Genomic DNA, 23,049 nt, shown 5'->3' with positions numbered 1-23,049 from the left:
TCTCAAAATGTGATGATGCAAAAACTATTTTTTGCAATAAAAAGCATCTTTTAGTGTGTGACACCTGCCAAACACAAAAACCCGCTATAAATAGTAAATAAATCCCCCCTTTATCACCCCTTAGTTAGTGAAAAATAATAAAATAAAAAATATGTATTTATTTCCTTTTCCCATTAGGGTTAGGGTTGGGGTTAGGGTGAGGGTTGGGGCTAAAGTTAGGTTTAGCGTTGGGGCTAAAGTTAGGGTTGGGGCCAAAGTTAGAGTTAGGATTGGGGCTAAAGTCAGGATTAGGGTTGAGCCTAAAGTTAGGATTAGGGTTGGGATTAGGGTTAGGGTTGGGATTAGAGTTAGGGGTGTGTTAGGGTAAGGTTTGTGGTTAGGGTTATGGTTAGGGTTGGGATTAGGGTTAAGGGTGTGTTAGGGTTAGTGTTAGAGTTAGAATTGGGGGGTTTCCACTGTTTAGGCACATCAGGAGCTATCCAAATGCGACATGGCATCCTATCTCAATTCCAGCCAATTGAAACAGGCTACTGTAACAGGCTGGAGTGGCAGCCTGTTACAGTAGCACCTACTGTCAATGTAATGCCTTTATGCATCTGTATGTGTACTTGTTCCTGCTTTGCTGCTGTAATGCTCTGAATTTCCCCATGGTGGGACGATTAAAGGATTATCTTATCTTATCTTAAAAAGTCAAATGGTACTCCTTCCCTTCCAAGCTCTGCTGTGTCCCCAAACAGTGGTTTACCCCCACATATGGGGTATTAGCAGAATCAGGACAAATTGCACAACAACTTTTGGGGTCCAATTTTTCCTGTTACCCTTGGGTAAATAAAAAATTGAAGGAGAAAATATCATTTTTGTGAAACAAATAAGATTTTTTTATTTTTACAGCTCTACATTATAAACTTCTGTGAATCACTTGGGCATTCAAAGTGCTCGCAACACATCTAGATAAGTTCTCTAGGGGGGTCTATTTGCCAAAATGGTGTCAGTTCTGGGTGATTTCTACTGTTTAGGCACATCAGGGGCTCTCCAAACGTGGCATGGCGTCTGATCTCAATTCCAGCCAAATTTGCATTGAAAAGTCAAACGGCGCTCCTTCCCTTCTGAGCTCTGCCATGCACCCAAACAGTGGTTTAGCTGCATATATGGGGTATCAGCGTACTCAGGACAAATTGTACAACAACTTTTGAGGTCCAAATTCTCCTGTTACCATTGGTAAAATAAAACAAATTGGATCTGAAGTAATTTGTGAAAAAAGTTAAATGTTTATTTTTTTTAAATATTCCAAAAATTCCTGTGAAGCACCTGAAGGGTTAATAAACTTCTTAAATGTGGTTTTGAGCACCTTGAGGGGTGCAGTTTTTAGAATGGTGTCACTTTTGGGTATTTTCTATCATATAGACCCCTCAAAGTGACTTCAAATGTGATGTGGTCCCTAAAAAAAATGGTGTTGTAAAAATGAGAAATCGCTGGTCAACTTTTAACCCTTATAACTTCATAACAAAAAAATGTTTAGTTCCAAAATTGTGCTAATATAAAGTAGACATGTGGGAAATGTTATTTATTAACTATTTTGTGTGACATATTTCTCTTTTTTAAGGTCATGAAAATTCAAAGTTGGAAAATTTCAAATTTTTCTAAATTTTTGCCAAATTTCCATTTTTTTCACAAATAAACGCAAGTCATATCAAAGAAATTTTACCACTATCATGAAGTACAATATATCAGGAGAAAACAAAGTCAGAATCTCCAGAATCCATGGAAGCGTTCCAGAGTTATTACCTCATAAAGGGACAGTGGTCAGAATTGTAAAAATTGTCCCCGTCATTAACATGCAAACCACCCTTGGGGTAAAGGGGTTAAAACCATTTTTCAAGCTGATGTTATAAAGTATTCTAATTTAGTGAGATAATGACTTTTGGGTTTTCATTGGCTGTAAGTAATAATCATCAACATTAACAGAAATAAACACTTGAAATAGAGCACTCTGTTTGTAATGACTTCTTGTAATATATGAGATTCACTTTCTGTATTGAAGAACTGAAATAAATTATGGTAACTTTTTGATGATATTCTAATTTTGTGAGAAGCACCTGTACTATTCACTACCACTTATTAACTATCACCCAGATTCCTGCGTCTGTTCCAATTAGTCTCTATGGACACAATCCACAACTACTAATGGCACTGATGTCATTCTGTACCTTCATTCTGGGAAGAGATCCAAATCCTGCATCTCATTATCTGCAAAGTTAGTTGATTGTCCAAGATGGCTGCTGGCCACAACATGCCTGCTCAGCATATCATGGATGACCGTTCTCTTAAGTAGGTCTCATGACATATTAAAACTTGTGCCATTCGTAGAATTTTTTGAGTATGATGAAAAGTTACCAGTTGTAGGTGTTTCTCTCCAGTCTGTCACTGTGCAATCTGTGTTGACAGTGTGACAGTCACACACCTTTGACAAATGGAAAGGTAGCACCCAGTTTATGAAGATCACTGCAATGAAGAGAATAAGGAATGCAAGTATCCACTAAAGCAGTAAAAATAGAAAAAAAATCACATTTTCCCCACAAAAATGTTTTTTAGCCATAAATTTTGTATTTTCCCAAGGTTAATAGGAGAAAATGAGCCCCAAAACTTGTAGTGCAATTCCTCCTGAGTTCATCGATACCGCCCTATATGGCTGAAAACTACTTGAGGCACAGTGCAAAGCTCAGATGGGAAGGAGTGCCATATTACAGTGCATATTTTCCTGCACTACTTTTAGGGTACCATGTCACATTGGTAGAGCCCCTGAGGTGCCAGAACAGCAGAACCCCCATAAGTGTCCCTATTTTACAAACTACATCTCTCATCGAATTCATATAGGGGTGCAGTGATCATATTGACACACCACAGGTGTGTCACAGAATGTAATACCATTGGGCAGTGAAGAAAATATAATTACATTTTTACAATCAAAATTTTGTTTTAGCCCCAGATATTACATTTTCACGCAGGAAGTGGGTAAAAATGGCACCCAAATTTGTCCCACAATTTCTACTGAACCTGGCAATACCCATTTCTACTGAACCTGGCAATACCCCATATGTGGCTGTATAGTACTACTTAGCCACACGGTGATACTCTGGAGGGACAGAGCACTATTTGCCTCCTGGAGGGCAAATTTTGTAAGAATAGTTTGCTGACTCTATATACAGAGCCCCTAACTGCTAGAAAAGCTGAATCCCCCCTCAAGTGACCCCATTTTGGAAATTATACCCCTTTGGGAATTTATCTACAGGTGTAGTGGCGATTTTGACTCCATAGGTGTTTTCCAGAAACAAGCAGTAATGGATGTGGCTGAGGGAAAATTGCAAACTGCCGTTGTAGTGACCAGTACATTATGCCAAGCTCATGCTTCTGGAGACACGCATCCATAAATTAGGTGGGCTCTCATCACTACAAAAATTCCAAACATGTGGGCGCTAAATGTGGTTTAGAGACACTGGAGATCAGACGGCAGGGGGGCATTTGGATTTGGGAGCGCAAAATTTGCTGAATTTCTTTTGATGGGCGATCAGCCATTTCAGTAACAGGGAAGCCCGCTATATTTCGGATAAAAGATGACGGACTTGAGTGGGGACTTGCTTTTTTTGTGGATTGAGTTGAAGCTTTTCTTAGGAACATTTTACATAACATTTAGGATCACATTTATCTGGTGCTCTACGCTGAGCACTTACATAGAGGTTTACTTCTAAATCTCCGAATGACATGATTCAGATGAAACCGCAGAGGGATCCATTCACTATGTTGAGGCAGCAGAGTTACTCTGGGCTCTGTCTGACCTCTGCTCAGCAGTGTTCTTCTTCTCAAAGTGCACAAAACTGTGGTCGACCCGGCTTTTATGGACGCCTATAAGGATGGACACCGCCGGATCACAGGCCCTATGGCGTGCACAGTGCCTCCATCTGTTTCATTATAGGGAATCTTCTACCGTGGGGTTCTGTATGAATTCCGTATTTCAGAGATATACACTGAAACCACGGAGTAAGCGCGTGCACCGAGCCTTACTGTGGTCTTTGGGTGACAGAATGAAAGAATCAACAGCAGGTGAAGAATTGGTTTTATTTACTTTTTTACGCTATTCCTCGTATAAATGATTAAATGACTTTGCTCTTCTGGTCAGTGCGATTACAACAAGACCAGATATACTTCAGGTTTTATGTTTGGCTGCTGCCACACTCTAAAAGGCGCTTTTTATTGCAAAAAATAGTTTTTGCATCACCACATTTTGACAACTATAATTTTTACATATTTCAGCCGAAAGAGTCATGTGAGGGCTTGTTTTTTGTGAGACTATTTGACGTTTTGATTGGTACCATGTTTGGGCACTTGACATTTTTTGATCGCTTTCTATTCCGATTTTTGGGAGGTAGAATGACCAAAACCCAGCAATTCAGGAATTTTTTTTTTTATATTGTTCTGCGAGAGGTAAAATTGAGGTAAAATTGATAAGGCAGCTTTATTCTTTGGGTCAGCACGATTACAGCGATATCACATTTTATATTTTTTTATGTTTTGGCACTTTTACACAATAAAAACTACCGTAGTTTGTAGTAAAAATAATCATTTTTGCATTGCTTTATTCTGAGAGCTATGACTTTTTAATTTTTCAGCTGATGATAGATTGTTTTTTGTGGGACAAGATGTCATTTTCAGCGGTACCATTTTTATTTACATTTGTCTTTAGCATTGTTCTTTTTGCCACTTTTTTTTTACTGTTTTCACTGAAAAGGCTAACTAGTGGGACAGTTTTATAGACCGGGTCATTCCAGATGCGGCGATACCAAATATGTGTACTTTTTTTTTTTTTACATAAATGTATTTAAATATTTTTTCTTTTTTTTGCTATTTATTTGGGTATTTTAATAAGATGTACATATTTTTTTTACATTGTCCCAGGATGGGACATCATCCTTATTCTGACAGATTGCTGATCTGATACTTTGAAATGCTTCTGCACTGCAGGGCTCAGAACAGCTTCTGACAGGCAGGGAAGGAGGCGTGTCATCTCATGGCACTGAGAAGCCACCTTCCTTGAAGGACCCCGCAGCCATCTTGCCGCCGGGGATCACCATGAAGAACATCAGCATAATGTGATCTCAACACGCTGTGCTGATGAAAGCACAAAGGGAGCCCACTCCCTGTGCGATGCCCCGCGATGTCACTGTCACTATTACAAGTGGCATCGGAGGGGTTAAACGTCCGCAATCGGTGCTAGAATTGATCATGGGCATTGCTGCAGGGTGTCAGCTCTCACATTAAGCTGATACCCGTACCCAATTGTGACGGCGCTCAACATGAGCCCCCGTGAGTGCAGCCTCGTACATGTACTGCAGTTTCGGGAATTCCGGCAGCGTCATACAGCATGGTGGGAAGGAATTATTTAAAATATATTTTAATTATAATAATAGCTTTGTTTGTTTTTTAAAATCAATTTTCTACAAAACATTTTTTTTTCTTTTTTATCCCATATAGGAACTTTACTTTTTAAAAGTGACAATATTCAGTCATATTTTTTCACACCAGATGATTGGGTTGGTGCTTACTAATATGCCAGCAGGCACCTAATAGGGCAGACTCCAAGTATGACTTATTATGCATACACAAGAGTATGCCCTGGGGACCTGAAGTCCAAGACTTTCTCTATATTGCTGTCAACCACCAGAATTGGCAATAATCACCATTGCACGGGGTTTTATCCCTTATATAGTAATTGCTGGGATTAGAGTTTTCTACAATCCCGGAAGTTATGGCAGTGACAGTGCCTGTGAAGTCATCTTGGTGAACTCAGATGATATATATTTTCATCTTTAGATGGCAGGTGGTAATAAAGTGTGTCATAGAAAAAAAATTAAATCCATAAGACATCTCCAGAGAGGGGACATTTAAACCTCAAACTGAACATATGGGATTAATTATAGCTGGGGAAGAGAGGAAGGACTAACACTTCAACCTCTATTGAACTAGGACTCCACATTGGACATATGAGATGAATTACAGTATAGTTGAGGAAGAGAAAAACTAATTATAACTGGGGAAGTGGGAGGGAGCTGACAATTCAATCTCCCTTGAAGTAGGGGCTGCTGGGTAATGACAGCAGGAGATTTGTTCTGGGAAAAAAAAAACAAGACTGAGATTCATTTAGGGGCAGGTAAGTACATTTTCCATGGATAGAGCTTTCTCAGATCAAAGCACAGTTCTGAGACAATTTGGAGACAGTTGCAGTGATGAATATTGGTATTTGCTTCAATCCAATATTCAAGAGAGAAATTTTTTTTGGCATCGTAATGAAGGGACGAATGTAATGCATTCCCTCATATCACCGTAAGACCATTCTAACCCCTCCAACTTATTATTGGCCTGATGGATGGTGCTATCATGCCACGTTTTATCTCTATAGACAGGTATAATCGCGATAAGAAACATGACAAGAATATCAACCGTCTGAGACCTCCAGGGGTGAAGGAATCTTGTAAGTTGGGGATCCCATAAAATTCTTAAAGACCTAGCACAACCCACAACCAGCTCCTATATGAGCTCATCAAGGGGAAGTATGTGGGCATAGCCTTGATCTGATACAAGCAGAATTCAGGTTTGGTCATTTGTCAGTGCTGGAAGGTACAGCTTGCTGTGGGTTCTGCCTGTTTTCCTAATGAGAACCTCCCTCCACTATAAGCACTGAGTAATTTCTGTGATATCAGGTTTTGTAATTTTTCTTTTTTATTATATGTAATTGTATAAACCGTATTGTTTTGTTCCCATTTTGTATCATCGTTGTATATTTTTAAAAACACTGCCAATCTTTCTGGAATAAAAATATATAAAATTTAATAGCTTTGTTTCTCTTAATCTGTAAACCGCACCCTGAAGCCATATGCTACCTTGTAGCTGGTGTCCAATTGGCCTGTATAAACAATGTGGAGTTGGCAGTGACCATGCCGGGGTACATATATGTATATATATACAGTATATATATATATATATATGCTCTGAGTTGTAATTGGAAGTGTATATACCATATGTTCACTGTTAGTTCCCCAATAACTGGCCTAGTAGTGGAAGCAACCGAGACCTCGTCCATCACTCGTCAGTTAATTGCGTAATTATCCTGACGATTGGAGGCAGATTTGCATATCCTTGACAAACTGGTGGCAGCAGTGGGAACTGTGTGACTCCCCCACCCCGATGCATCTCCTTGAAAAAATGCATGTGAGTAATAAATGAAAACTCTACAAAATACAGTATGTTCGCTAAGGTTAAGGTCCCATTGTCTTCACAAAGGTTTTATCTTCAAGACTTTTATTTAGTTGACCTATTGCCTTCATTTTTTTTGTCTTTGAAAATGTTTTGTTTAATGTGGCTGAAAAAAATAATAAACATCTGAGTCTTTCTTGAAAGTTTTTCTGATTCTACATATTATTCAAGCAACCTCTAAATATGTTTGTGACAAGTGCAACTAAAACACTAGCTGCCTATGAAACATTTATTTTCCCCTGGAGCTGTTTTCAGCCATGATAAACATTGATGGCATATTTTTCATTTTTTTTGCTAAAGCTGGGTCGCTTTTTGAGTGTCTGTTTCCATGGATTCCTTCTCAGGAGACCTTGAAAATGTAATCATGTTTAATACATATTTTGGGTTAAGCATAAACTATACGAATAGTGTTATAGGTGAGAGCCTTAAATAATAGGATCGCACTTACTTCCGTTTGCTGTGCAGTTGCTCCTTTGTGTATGATCTGTCATTTTTTTTACATACGGACGTTTTTAATCTATTGCTAAGGAGCAACTGAGGATAACCAGTCAAAATTTCTAAGACATGGTTAATTTTTTTTGCAGGGTATTTTTTATTTTGTTTTATTTCTATGTTCTTGTGTAATACAAAAAAAAAGAGAAATTACCAGCATCTCTGAACAGAAAAAAGCAAGTATGAACAGGTGCAAGCTGCTATGACTACATAATATAAAAACAAAAGACTCTAGCAGCACTCTAGCTTGCACCTATTCACACTTGCTTTATTATGTTAGGAGGTGCTAGTCAGTTTATTTTTTTTTTTTTGTAGTATACTATTGGAGGTTTTCACTGCCTCCTTTCCGCCTTTTAGATTTGTAGGCTTTTAGCCCGGAAGATGCATGCTTGACATACAGTGTGAAAAAGTGATTGCCCTCTTCCTGATTTCCTATTCTGTTGCATGTTTGTCACACTTAAATGTTTGAAAGCACCAAACAAATATAAATATTCGACAAAGATAACACAAGTAAACACAAAATGCTGTTTTTAAATGGAGGCCTTTATTATTAAGGGAAAAAGAAATCCAAACCTATAGCACCCTCTGTGAAAAAGTGATTGCCCCTAAACCGAATAACTGGTTGTGCCACCCTTAGCAGCAACTGCAATCAAGCATTTGCAATAACTGTCAATGGGTATTTTTCAGCGCTCTGGAGGAATTTTGGCCCACTTATCTTTGCAGAATTGTTGTAATTCAGCCACATTGGAGGCTTTCTGAGTATGAACCACCTTTTTAATGTTATGCCACAGCATCTCATTCAGATTAAGGTCATGACTTTGACTAGGCCACTCCAAAGTCTTAGTTTTGTATTTCTTAATCCATTCAGAGGTGAAGTTGCTGGTGTGTTTTGGATCATTGTCCTGCTGCATAACCCAAGTGTGCTACAGCTTCAGGTCACAAACAGATGGCCGGACATTCTCCTTCAAGATTTTTCATTAGACAGCAGATTTCAAGATTCCATTTACCACAGCAAGTCTTCCAGGTCCTTAAGCAGCAAAACAGCCCCAGACCATCACACTCCCACCACTATATTTTATTTTTGGTATGATGTTCCTTCTCTGAAATGCTGTGTTACTTCTACACCAGATATAATGGGACATACTGTACATCTTCCAAAAAGTTGAACTTGTGTCTCATCAGTCCACAGAGTCTTCGGGATCGTCAAGATATTTTCTGTCAAAACTGAGATGAACCTTTATGTTCTTATTGCTCAGCCGTGGTTTTCATCTTGGAACTCTGCCATGCAGGTGATTTTTGACAAATCTCTTTCTTGCGGTGGAGCCATGAACACTGACCTTAACTGATGCAAGCGATGCCTGCAGTTCTTTAGATGCTATTGTGGGTTTTTTGTGACCTCTTGGATGAGTTGTCGCTACACTCTTTTTAGGGAATTTTGGTCAGCCGGTCACTCCATGTTTTGGCCATTTGTGGTTAATGGCTCTCTGTTATGAATGGGTCACCGAGGAGGAAATCAAGACCAAGCCAAGTCACAGAAAACCAGAGAGGTTGGTAACTACGCGGATTGCAGACCCCTGATCCTAACCACACAACTAACAGCAGCCGTGGAGCGTACCTACGATGATTCTAGATGCCTCGTCACAGCCGGAGGACAAAATAAGCCTAAAGCAAGAAAAGGGGAAATCTAAATCTGCCCCAGAGCAGACCCAAAGAATAGACAGCCCCCACACATGTATTGACGGTGAGACAAGATGAAAACACGAACACAGGTAGGAAAATAGGCAGAGCAAACGATGGGGCCCACACTATCTAGAAAGAAGAGGAAAGGAAAGATACTGTCTGCAATCACGCCAAAAAACCCTGCAAAAATGTCCAACACTTCTGATAGCAAAAAATACCCTGAAGTCACTAGACTTCTCCCACTATATCAGCACTCTGGCATATTCTGAGAACAGAGCAAGAAGAGGCCAATCTAATAAGGGACAAAAAGCAAACTGGCACATACAGTGACATAAGAGTGGAAATTCAGCACAGCCCCAGCCGGGGATGGCTGACCACACAAAAAACTGAATAGACCAAACCAAATCAAATGTGAACATAGCAAAGACAACTTAGCTTGAGATGGCAGGAACTGAGCTGGAAACTAAGACCTCAGGAGGCAGGAAAAAATCACCAGCATGGGAATAGGGAGTCGGCTGTCTTAAATCCAGTCTGAGACTCCAGATGTCCACTCCTCTTCCTCATTATCAGGTGGCAGGTCTCTGTTAATTAGATCAGCTTCACTACCTCCTGCCACCACCAGAGGGAGCCTGGAAAGAGAAATCACAACTCCTCTGTCAGCACAACCAGCTCCCTCACCAGAAACCAGAGGCAGACCAGAAAATGAGTTCACAACAGTACCCACTCTTGAGGATGGGTCACTGAACCCTCATCCACACCACCAGGCCGATCAGGATGGGCCCGGAGAAAAGCACGAACCAATCTATTGGCATGAATGTCAGAGGCAGAGACCCAAGAATTATCCTCCTGGCCATAACCCTTCCATTGACCAAATACTGGAGTCTCCGTCTAACCAAACGAGAATCCAATATTTTCTCTACCTCATATTCCACATTGCCTTCAACCAATACAGGGTCAGGGGGCGCCACCACAAGAACTACTGGCTCAACAAACCTCTTCAACAGAGATTTGTGAAATACATTATGGATCTTAAATGTAACTGGAAGAGCCAATCAAAAAGAAACAGGATTAAGAATCTCCAAGATCTTATAAGGTCCAAAAAATCTTGGCTTAAACTTTGGAGACGCAACCTTCATAGAGATATTCTTTGACGACAACCAAACCATATCACCCACTTTAAACCGGGGACCAATGGTCCTATGCTGGTTGAAAAACCGCTGGGCCTTTTCCTGAGAGATTGACAACTTATCCACCACTTGGTCCCAAATCTGCTGCATTCTCTCTACCACAGTGTCCACACCTGGGCAGGCCGAAGACTCCACTTGCCCTGAAGAAATTCGAGGATGAAACCCAAAGTTACAGAAAAAGGGCGACATCAAAGTGGCAGAACTAGCTCTATTGTTTAGCACGAATTCGGCCAAGGGCAAAAATGAGACCCAGTCATCCTGATCAGCAGATATAAAACATCTTAAATAGGACTCCAAAGTCTGGTTTGTTCTCTTAGTCTGCCCATTGGTCTGAGGATGAAATGCAGAGGAGAAATATGTGACGACTCCTGGAGTGGACCCTCTGGGTCGTGACACCAACCCTCCCAGGGCGAGCTGACCTAGTGAAGACCACCCCCTATACAGGGAGTGTCAGGGGCAAGCCCCAGGGGGTGAGGCACCATGACTGCTGGCACCAGGCGGACGGCTCACAGGAGACACGAGTGGGTGAGTGTGTCTGCAGGAACGTGTAAAGCGTGGACACGGGAACACGTGGTATACAGACACTACGTTCGTCCGGGTGTGAGTGAAGCAGGATGCATGCAAGGAGCATGTCAGAGCACTGAGTCAGGCAGCAGGTGTGCCAGGAGGTGTAACAGAGTACAGGAGCAGGGTGTGTGCCAGAGGGCACAACTGAGCATAAGACAGAGCGCAGGATTGGTACGTGTGCCAGGAGGCACAACAGAGTAAGAGACTGAGTACAGGATCAGAGCATGTGCCAGGAGGCACAACTGAGTATGAGACAAAGCACAGGGTCCGAGTGTGTGCCAGGAGGCACAACTGAGTATAAGACAGAGCACGGAATCAGAGTGTGTGCCAGGAGGCACAACTGAGTATAAGACAGAGCACGGAATCAGAGTGTGTGCCAGGAGGCACAACTGAGGATGAGACAGAGTACAGGGTAAGAGCGTGTGCCAGGAGGCACAACCGAGTATGAGACAGAGTACAGGGTGAGAGCATGTGCCAGGAGGCACAACCGAGTACGAGACAGAGCACAGGGTCCGAGCATGTGCCAAGAGGCACAACAGAGTGCAAGGCAGGGGACCTGAATACAGCGCACAGTCAGGCAGGGACAGGCAGACCAAGCCAGGAAGCACAACAATAATCAGGCAGCTCCCCTAGGGGGAGGTCGTCTGATATAGCACATGACTACTACTGGTTCCGGGTCAGGACCTAGCCAGAAAGCACATGACCACTACAGGTTCTGGGTCAGGTCCTCCATTACCATAGAGAGGACCGGCCCTATACAGCACTGACAGGAGCGCGTAAGCGCAAACGTGACATGGAGGAGGAGACCCGGGGACGAGAGCTGCGCGTGCGCACCCGACGGGACCCCCGGAGTGACCGCGGCTCCGGAAGAGATGACGTCGGGACCGAGGTCCCGCCCCCAGGTGAGCGCGGCGTGACAGTACCCCCCCTTTACGCCCCCTCTTTCTAAAACTGGAGTGGAACTTAGACAAAATCTGGGGTGCGTGGATATTCTCCCTGGGTTCCCATGACCTCTCCTCGGGGCCAAAACCCTTCCAATCGACCAAGAACATGGTTCTCCCTCTTACCTTCTTCATGGTCAAAATGTCATTCACCTCAAACTCATCCCCCAAGCCAACAGGCTGGGGTGTGTGGCCTGGAGAAGGATGAAATCGGTTAAGAACCACAGGTTTAAGGAGAGACACATGGAAGGAATTGGGAATACGGAGTGAAGGAGGCAGCTTCAATTTGTAAGCAACATCATTAATCCGCCTGAGGAACTCAAAAGGACCAATGTAACGGGGACCCAGTTTGTAAGATGGTACCTTAAGGCAGACATATTTGGTGGAGAGCCACACCTTGTCACCAGGGAGAAATGGAGGAACGTCCAGGCGCCTCTTGTCAGCGTGTAATTTCATTCTGTCCCGTGCTTTCTCGAGAGCGGTTTTGGTCTCCTGCCATACCCTGGAGAACTCCACAGACAGAGAATCGGCAGCAGGTACCCCCGAGACAGGAAGTACCGGTAGAGGCACATTGGGATGCTGTCCAAAGACGATGAAGAAAGGAGACTTGGTAGACGATTCACTGGAGTGATTATTGTAGGCAAACTCAGCCTAAGGAAGTAGACCGACCCAGTCATTCTGATGAGCATTAGAAAAATGCCAGAGGTAGGATGTAAGGATCTGGTTGGTACGTTCCACCTGCCCATTGGTTTGGGGGTGATAGGCGGAAGAGAAATCCAATGACACTTTCATGAGTCCGCATAGAGCTCTCCAGAACCGGGAGGTGAATTGGACCCCTCTGTCTGACACGATGTGCTGGGGGAAGCCGTGAATCCTGAAGATATGGGGGAGGTCGTCTGATATAGCACATGACTACTACTGGTTCCGGGTCAGGACCTAGCCAGAAAGCAAATGACCACTACAGGTTCCGGGTCAGGTCCTCCATTACCATAGAGAGGACCGGCCCTATACAGCACTGACAGGAGCGTGCAAGCGCAAACGTGATATGGAGGAGGAGACCCGGGGATGAGAGCTGCGCATGCGCACCCGACCGGACCCCCGGAGTGACCGCAGCTCCGGAAGAGAAGACGTTGGGACCGAGGTCCCGCCCCCAGGTGAGCGCGGCGTGACAAAATATAACTGAATTTCCAGATTGGAACAAAAGGCTTTCCAGAATCTGGAAACAAACTGGACTCCTCTGTCTGACACAATGTTCTCAGGAATCCCATGCAACCGAACCACCTGTTGTAAAAACAAGGGCACCAACTCTGAGGAAGATGGCAACTTAGGGAGTGGTACAAGATGGACCATCTTAGAAAATCTATCACAAATCATCCAGATAACAGTCATTCTCTGAGAGACAGGAAGATCAGAAATAAAATCCATTGAGATATGGGTCCATGGCCTCTTGGGCACCGGCAGGGACATCAGCAACCCACTAGAATGAAAACAGGGTTTAGACCGAGAACAAGTCCCACAGGACTGCACAAAATTCCTGACATCACGAGATAAGGCAGGCCACCAAAAAGACTGACTCACCAAATCTCTGGTACCAAAAATACCTGGATGACCAGCCAATGCGGAGCAATGAACTTCAGACATCACTCTCTTCCTCCACTGGTCAGGAACATCCAATTTTCCCATAGGACAACGCTCAGGTTTATCCTCCTGAAATTCCTCCAGGGCGCATCTTAAATTGGGAGAAATGGCAGAAAGAACTACCCCCTCACCTAAGAAGGTAGTAGGCTCAGTCACAATAAGAGAATCAGCAAAGAAACTCCTAGAATGGGCATCTGTTTTAACATTCTTAGTGCCAGGAAGAAAAGAGACCACAAAATTGAAACGCGTGAAAAACAAGGCCCACCTAGCCTTTCTAGGATTCAAGCGTTTGGCCGACTCCAGATAAATCAAATTCTTGTGGTCGGTGAGGACCACAACTTGATGTCTAGCTCCCTCCAACCAATGTCTCCACTCTTCAAATGCCCATTTCATGGCCAACAATTCCTGATTCCCCACGTCATAGTTGCGTTCAGATGGGGAGAACTTTCTAGAAAAGAAGGCACAGGGATTCATTTTAGAAGTCACAGGATCTTTTTGGGACAAAACAGCTCCTGCACCAATCTCGAAGCATCTACCTCCACCTGAAATGGAAGTGAGACATCAGGTTGCTGTAAAACCGGAGCAGAAGTGAATCTCCGCTTAAGCTCCTGAAATGCCGAGACAGCCTCTGGAGACCAATTCAGCACATCAGCGCCCTTCTTGGTCAGATCAGTCAGTGGTTTGACAATACCAGAAAAATTACCTATAAATTTACGATAGAAATTAGCAAAACCCAAAAACTTCTGGAGAGCCTTCAAAGAAGTGGGCTGAACCCAATCATAAATGGCCTGTACCTTGGCCGGGTCCATTTCAATAGTCGACGGAGACAAAATAAATCCCAAAAATGAAATCCTCTGTACACCAAAGAGGCATTTCGATCCCTTAACAAACAGAGAATTCTCCCTCAAAATCCGGAACACAGTCCAGACATGTTCCACATGAGAATCCCAATCACTGGAAAAGATCAAAATATCATCCAGATAGATGATCAAAAACTTATCCACAAAGTCCCGGAAAATATAATTCATAAAGGATTGGAAGACAGAAGGGGCATTAGTGAGCCCAAAAGGCATCACCAGGTACTCAAAATGTCCCTCCGGAGTATTAAACACCGTCTTCCATTCATCCCCGTGCTAGATGCGAATAAGATTATACGCTCCTTGAGGTCAAGCTTAGTAAACCAGCAGGTACTTTTAACTCTGGAGAATAAATCAGACATCAGGGGTAATGGGTACTGATATTTATCAATCATCTTGTTAAGGGAACTATAGTCAATAAAAGGTCTTAATGAACCATATTTCTTGGCCACAAAAAAACCCAGCACCTAAGGGTGAAGAGGATGGTCTAATATGACCCTTCGCCAACGACTCCTTAATATAGGATCGCATAGCATCATGTTCGGGTACCGATAAGTTGAAAAGCCGACCCTTGGGAAATTTACACCCAGGCATCAACTCAATTGCACGGTCATAACTCCTATGAGGAGGCAAAGACGCAGACTTAGGCCGGTTTCACATTCCCGCTTTTGAGCGCAGCGACGGCCTGCGCACGGCCGCCGCTAAGCCCCGCCCCCTGCCCCGCCTCCACCGGTATCTCCGCCTCCGGGCGCATGACGTTGCATGCGTCGTGCGTCCCCTATCTTCATCACAGAGGGCGCAGGCCGTGCGCAGTCTGCGCACAGTCTGCGTTTGGCGGCGCATGCGTCCTTTTGACGGTGCGCCGAGCAGCGCCAAACACAACCTGTTGCATTTTGGTTGTGCTCGGCGCACCGTCAAAAGGACGCATGCGCCGCCAAACGCAGACTGTGCGCAGACTGCGCACGGCCTGCGCCCTCTGTGATGAAGATAGGGGACGCACGACGCATGCAACGTCATGCGCCCGGAGGCGGGGATACCGGTGGAGGCGGGGCAGGGGGCGGGGCTTAGCGGCGGCCGTGCGCAGGCCGTCGCTGCGCTCAAAAGCGCGAATGTGAAACCGGCCTTACTCTCACTAACTACATCAGAAAAATCAGCCAAATAATCAGGAATATCATGAGACTGAAGAGAGGTGGAGAAAACAGGAGTGTCCCTAAGAACACACTGACAACCCCAACTCACCACAGACACAGATTTCCAATCCAAAACTGGAGTATGAGTTTGCAACCAGGGAAAACCCAGAACAATAGTATCATGCAAATTGTGCAGCACCAAAGATTTACAATTTCTTGGTGGTCTGGGGCAACTCGCATTATCACCTGGGTCCAAAACTGAGGTTTATTCTCCGCCAAAGGAGTAGCATCAATGCCCCTCAAAAGAATAGGCGTCCGCAGAGGTATCATAGGAAAACCACAATGTTTAGCAAAGTCTAAATCCATCAGATTCAAAGCTGGTCCTGAATCTTAAAAGCCTTAGCGGAAAATGTGGATAAGGAGGAGATCAGAGTAATTGCCAAAAGAAACTTAGGTTGTACACTGCCCACAGCAAATGTGTGTGCAAATCGTTTCTCTCGTTTAGGGCAGACAGAAATAGTATGAGAGGCGTCTCCAAAGAAAAAACATAGCTTATTACGCCTTGTAAACTCCTGACGTTGCGCCCTAGACAAAACCCTATCACATTGCATAGATTCAGACGTTTGTTCAAAAGATGGCAACACCTCTCGTGTAGTTTTACATTCACGTAAACGCCGATTAACTTGCATGGCTAATGACATAGAATCATCAAGACCAGAGGGAACAGGAAATCCCACCATCACATCCTTTACGGTCTCTGATAAACCCTTCCGAAAGAGAGCTGCCAATGCACCATAATTCCATGTAGTAAGGACCGCCCACTTTTGGAATTTTTGACAGTATAACTCTGCAGAATCCTGACCCTGGTTCAATGCCAATTGGGTTTTCTCAGCTTGATCAATAGCATTAGGTTCATCATACAACAACCCCAAGGCTTGAAAAAATGCATCCACATTGGTCAGAATAGGATTTTCAGGTTTCAGAGAAAAAGCCCAATCCTGAGAATCGCCGCACAGCAAGGAGATGACAATTTTAACCTGCTGCACAGAGCTCCCCGATGAGTTAGGCTTCAAGGCAAGAAATAATTTAAAATTATTCTTAACATTCAAAAATTTAGACCGATCCCCAGAAAACACATCAGGAGTTGGGATCTTTGGTTCAACAGCATGTGACTGAGCGAGATAGGCGGAAATTCCCCGCACTTCAGCAGCGAGCTGCTCCACACGATCAGACAATTGCTTAATCTCCATTAGAGAAAAAATCCTCCTACGGCCCCAGAGAAAAAGAGGAAAAAATACATATATGAAAAAAAGATTCTGACACTTTTTTTAACAATTTTTTCCTGCTTTTGAGTACCCTAGAATCTGCGGTATGGCTGGTGATTCTGTTATGAATGGGTCACCGAGGAGGAAAACAAGACCAAGCCATATCACAGAAAAACAGAGAGGTTGGTAACTACGCAGATTGCAGACCCCTGATCCTAACCACACAACTAACAGCAGCCGTGGAGCATACCTATGATGATTCTAGATGCCTCGTCACAGTCGGAGGACTAAATAAGCCTAAAGCAAGAAAAGGGGAAATCTAAAACTGCCCCAGAGCAGACCCCCAAAGGAATAGACAGCCCCCACACATGTATTGACAGTGAGACAAGATGAAAACACGAACACAGGTAGGAAAATAGGCTGAGCAAACGATGGGGCCCACACTAGCTAGAAAGGACAGGAAAGGAAAGATACTGTCTGCAATCACGCCAAAAAAACCTGCAAAAATGTCCAACACTTCTGATGGCAAAAAATACCCTGAAGTCACTAGACTTCTCCCACTATATCAGCACACTGGCATATTCTGAGAACAGAGCAAAAAGAGGCCAATCTAATAAGGGACAAAAAGCAAACTGGCACATACAGTGACATAAAGAGTGGAAATTCAGCACAGCCCCAGCCGGGGATGGCTGACCACACAAAAAACTGAATAGACCAAACCAAATCAAATGTGAACATAGCAAAGACAACTTAGCTTGAGAGGGCAAGAGCTGAGCTGGAAACTAAGACCCCAGGAGGCAGGAAAAAATCACCAGCATGGGAATAGGGAGTCAGCTGTCTTAAATCCAGTCTGAGACTCCAGATGTCCACTCCTCTTCCTCATTATCAGGTGGCAGGTCTCTGTTAATTAGATCAGCTTCACTACCTCCTGCCACCACCAGAGGGAGCCTGGAAAGAGAAATCACAACTCCTCTGTCAGCACAACCAGCTCCCTCACCAGAAACCAGAGGCAGACCAGAAAATGAGTTCACAACAGCTCTCACTGTGGTTCGCTGGAGTCCCAAAGCTTTAGGAGAGGCTTTATAAGCTTTTCCATACTGATCTCAATTTGTTTCTTTGGATGGTAGCATGATGTCTAGCTTTTGAGGAACTTTTGAGCTACTTTATATTGGCGGGCAGGTCATATTTAAGTGGTTTCTTGAATAAGAACAGGTGTGGCAGTAATCAGGCTTGCGTGTGACTAGGGAATTTGAACTCAGCTTCCCAAAGCTGAGATAAACCACAATTAATTTATGTTTTAAGGGGAGATGGGTGCAATCACTTTTTCACACAGGGAACTGTAGGTTTATATTTCTTAAAGACCTTAATTTAAAAACTGCATTTTGTGTTTCCTTGTGTTATCTTTGTCTAATATTTAAATTTGTTTGTGATCTGAAACATTTAAGTGTGACAAACAAGCAAAAGAATAGGAAATCAGGAAGGGGCAAGCACTTTTTCACACAACTGTACATATGTGTATAAAGTAAGAAAGCCAGGTAGGACTGAGTTAAATCCTAGCATTGCAGGTCTTGATTAGATGCACCTGGCTAGCTTTGACTAAGAACCAGGACACATGTTGACCATTGTCTTTCTCAGTCAGCTGGGGAAGCTGAGCAGAGTCGGTTGTGTTGGTGCTCAGGAAAGAAACAAACCAGAGTCTCTCTGAAAGAAGCCTGTACAGAGTCGTGTGCACTAAACTGCAAGTATCAATGTTTGCCATGAACAATAATAGCCATTTTGTTTGACCAAACTGGGACTAGCTCAGCCATGTCTGATTACCAGATCTGCATTGTTTCGGTAGTGCCTGGACAAGGCTATATATTTATCTTTATGGTTTCGTTTTCTGTGAGTTATAACCTGTGGAAAATAAATGTCACACTGTTTTTGACACAAGAATCCAATGCCTGTGTGAACACTACCGAATGCCTACCTGAGAGCGTGAATCCTTACACTGTATATACTGTATATGTATATTTACCCTTTTTACTCTACAGTGCATATAGATGTTCTTGTACCTCCAAGCATGTTATACTGTAGTATATTACTAGTATATATTTCAATCTGATTTGTCCTTCCTGTGGGACACTTGTTAATGTTGACATAAAGAATTGAGGCCCTCTAAGCTTTTGTCCAGGGGGGCAGGAAGGCCGTTGTGCTAGGAATTGCAACATAGGCCATATAAGTGAGCTAAGCTGTGCCGCAGCTCCCTGGGAGCATAATTGTAAACAATTGGGTGCATAGAAAGCAGAGCCGGACTGGCCATCTGGCAATTCTGGCAAATGCCAGAAGGGCCTGTCAGATCATGGGCCGCCTTGTCTGCTATGTTGTTAACAGAATTGGTATACTCAAGACACTCATACTGTTAAGAGTTATGACGGAACACAAAGTCGCTGACTCCGTCACTTACCCCAGCAGGTCATGGGTATTATTAGAAAAATTGGTCTTATAGTAGATTTTGCTTTCTTCTATCCAGGGTAATATTAGTAAGGTATCCCATCTGGTGCTTGGGGATGGGGGCAGCATGGGCCTGTGTGATTTCAAACTCCAGGGCTGAATTTCAGCCCCAGTCTGTACCTGATAGAAAGGTTTGTATGTTTCATATGTTTATTTTATTTATTTAGTTATTTTTCTCACTCATACAGCGCCATAAATTGCACAGCGCATTCATCATTTTAACAAAAATAAATGTCAGATTTTGTCTCTTCTCAAAATACACATTGAATAGTCTGTTTTGGGGATTTTACTTAAATGTGTGATATGAATAAAGAATAAACACTTTCAATTTGCCACTTTCTGTAAACTTTTAGAAGTAATGCATTTATTTATTTTTTACCTCCTTGCTAGAGTTGAGCGACTTTTGGTTTTTTATGGTCGAGTTTCGTTTCGTGAAACCCGACTTTTCCAAAAGTCGGGTCGAGCAAGATCGGCCGATTATAGGGAAAAGTCGGGGTCGTCCCGAAACACAAAACCCAATGTAAGACAATGGGGAATAAAAGTCGGCAGTGAGAGGAGGACAGGAAACACACCTACAGTGCTCATTTGAATGCCAAAAGCATCAATTCTTCTTACTTAAGCTGGTCAACCTTAATTAACTTCATAATACAAGTTACGCACTGAAAAATGGGGGTTATTTGGCTAAAGTTGTGGGGGGGTAGGGCTGGCTCCAGGTTTTCATGTGCCCTGGGCGAAAGAGCGCCCCTTTAAGGCCTCTTTCACACATCCGGTTTGTGCCGTCAGGCACAATCCGGCATGTGTGTAAAAAAACGGATCCGGTTTTTTTTACCGCCGGATGCGTTTTTTTGTCATTGAGAAGCACATGCGCCGGATCGCGCCGCATGTGCTTCCATTTGTTCCGGTTTTTACCGGATCCGGCTGAATTCCTCTGTCCAGCGGCCGGACAGGACGGGTGCTGCAGCGTTTTTTTGTCCGGCGAAAAAAGCCGGACATGGCTGGATGCGGCCCTCCCGGCTCTGCGGGACAATGTTACGCTATGGCACATTCCGGCCGCCGGATCAGGCTTCTACCTGATCCGGCCACCGCATGCACGGTTTTACCCTGTGCGCATGCCCGGATATCTCTCTCTCTCTTTCATACCCCGTTCTCTCTCTCTTTCATACCCCGTTCTCTCTCTCTTTCATACCCCGTTCTCTCTCTCTTTCATACCCCGTTCTCTCTCTCTTTCATACCCCATTCTCTCTCTCTTTCATACCCCGTTCTCTCTCTCTCTCTTTCATACCCCGTTCTCTCTTTTTCATACCCTGTTCACTGGCTCGTGGATCCTTTTCTTCCCCGGCGACTCCGCAACAGCTGTGTCAGGCGCCGTAAGATGCGCCGCATATACTTCCGGTCCCTCCATTCACGGCTGCATCCGGCACTCCATCTTTTTGCCGCACGGAGCCGGAATGCCACCGACGGACGTGTGAAAGTAGCCTAACACATAATACCACAACTCATCATGCTCCGATACGGCAGAGAAATAGCGGTATAGTACAATGAAAAATACTTCACTTTTTATATCTCATGACGAGGCCCATCTATTTCTCCATACAGAATCATTGGTCCCATATAATGTTTGAAACAGTATATGATGAGCTCCACATAATGCTACAGTATATGTTGGTCCCCATGGATGAAGCTCCACTGTCTTATGGGCCCAAATAATGCTCCAGACATAATGGGCCCCATTTCTAATGCTCTAGTGTATAATGGGCCCTGTAAATGCTGCTCCAGTGTCTGATGTCCACCTTTGGAATGTTCCAGTGTATGGTGGGCCCCATCTATCATTCTCCAGAGTATAGTGCTCCCCAAAAATTGCTGTCCCAACATTGAAAACAATCAAATAAGTCTCCTCGCTAGGGAATCCCTGTACTAGTCTGGACTCCTCGTCGTCCCCATCTTCCATCTCACTGCACAGTATTTCAACCTTGCAAGTGCTGTGATCCTGAGCAAGCAGGGGGGGCCCACTCGTTGGTGACGGCACTGGCACAGGGCCCCTGATAGTACGGTGGTGTGTCTGATGGCGGGTGGGCCGAACCTGCACTTTCATCTGCAGCTTCCTCTTTGTCACCGTGTAAGATGGAACTGTATATGGGAAGGGTAACCTGAGTTTCATGAGGGTCAGATTCAGGCCGGGTAGCGTGCGAGGGGAATGTAGTGGTCTGGGTCAATGTACCAGCAGATTCATCGAGCAGTGGCTGGGCATCAGTGCACTGGTGTCGCCCCCAGGAGTACGGTCGCCACAGTGGCATTACCTTCCTCCTAGGGAGTGTGATGTCATGCTTGGGAGCAACGAAGGATCTCTCTAGCAGGTTAACTGATTGGGCGGCGTTATTCCCACGAGTCATGACCCTCCAAACAGCGTTCATGAAGGCAAAGTGTTTGTTTTACGTGGGCAGTATGGTTGCAAAGCTGAACCTTAAAGGAATGTCCAGAAGGGCACCACCAGGAGTGAAGCCTACGGCATAATTTGACTCAACACGGGCAACCTCAACCATGCCAGCTACAGAACAGATGCACACATTGCAAGCTTAATTCCGTTAACGAACGAGACTCCGTCATGCCCCGCGGTCCGAGTCTGGCTTACTAGAGGGACACGTGAGGCTCTGGCACATGAGATTGGCCAATAACTGGTGTGTCATGCCATTACATGTCCGTGGCTGCATGTGCGCTACACTGAAAAGGCCAGCGTTTATCGCTTACAGGTGCAGATAACCCGTTGAACAACGTTAGTGGTGGGGATCATTGATTACAATTATTACTCGCGAACGATGATTTCCCAGTAAGTGCAGGTCAACCGCAGTTCCGGAATTAGGCCTAACCGTCATTCCTGAAAAAAATGAAAAACTTACGTGTGCAAACCACAGGTGCTGTAGCTTGCTTAACAGCTCGCCAGCCGTTCTCACGCCCAGTATGGGTTACACGTGATTGCACAAAGGTGAGAAAGGGTACCGTATCCCCGGATAACATGTATGGATAGCGTACACATTCAAAATATATGTCTATACATCATGAGGCAGGCTCAGACGGTGTAAGGCCCAGTATGGATTGCAAGTGATTGCACAAAGGTGAGAAAGGGTACCGTATCCCCGGATAACATGTATGGATAGCGTACACATTCAAAATATACACTCACTGGCCACTTTATTAGGTACACCTGTCCAACTGTGTGTTAAGACTTAATTTCTAATCAGCCAATCACATGGCGGCAACTCAGTGCATTTAGGCATGTAGACATGGTCAAGACAATCTCCTGCAGTTCAAACCGAGCATCAGTATGGGGAAGAAAGGTGATTTGAGTGCCTTTGAACGTGGCATGATTGTTGGTGCCAGAAGGGCTGGTCTGAGTATTTCAGAAACTGCTGATCTACTGGGATTTTCACGCACAACCATCTCTAGGGTTTACAGAGAATGGTCCGAAAAAGAAAAAAAATCCAGTGAGCGGCAGTTCT

General features: G+C 44.1%; 1 long non-coding RNA gene across 1 annotated transcript in view; it reads left to right on the top strand.

The window, feature by feature from the left end:
- Positions 1–1,985, top strand: part of LOC141053200 (uncharacterized) — a 102,377-nt gene extending 100,392 nt beyond the window's left edge. The window contains exon 3 of the long non-coding RNA XR_012220980.1: positions 1,604–1,985. This is a non-coding gene — a long non-coding RNA (uncharacterized lncRNA). The remainder of the gene's footprint in view (positions 1–1,603) is intronic.
- Positions 1,986–23,049: the final 21,064 nt, after the last annotated feature.

This window comes from Dendrobates tinctorius, unplaced genomic scaffold (assembly GCF_039654945.1).
Source record: "Dendrobates tinctorius isolate UK_male_01 unplaced genomic scaffold, ASM3965494v1 ptg000165l, whole genome shotgun sequence".
NCBI classification, from domain to species: domain Eukaryota; kingdom Metazoa; phylum Chordata; class Amphibia; order Anura; family Dendrobatidae; genus Dendrobates; species Dendrobates tinctorius.
Note: the sequence above shows the minus strand (reverse complement) of the source record. Positions and strands in the feature narration are given on the sequence as shown.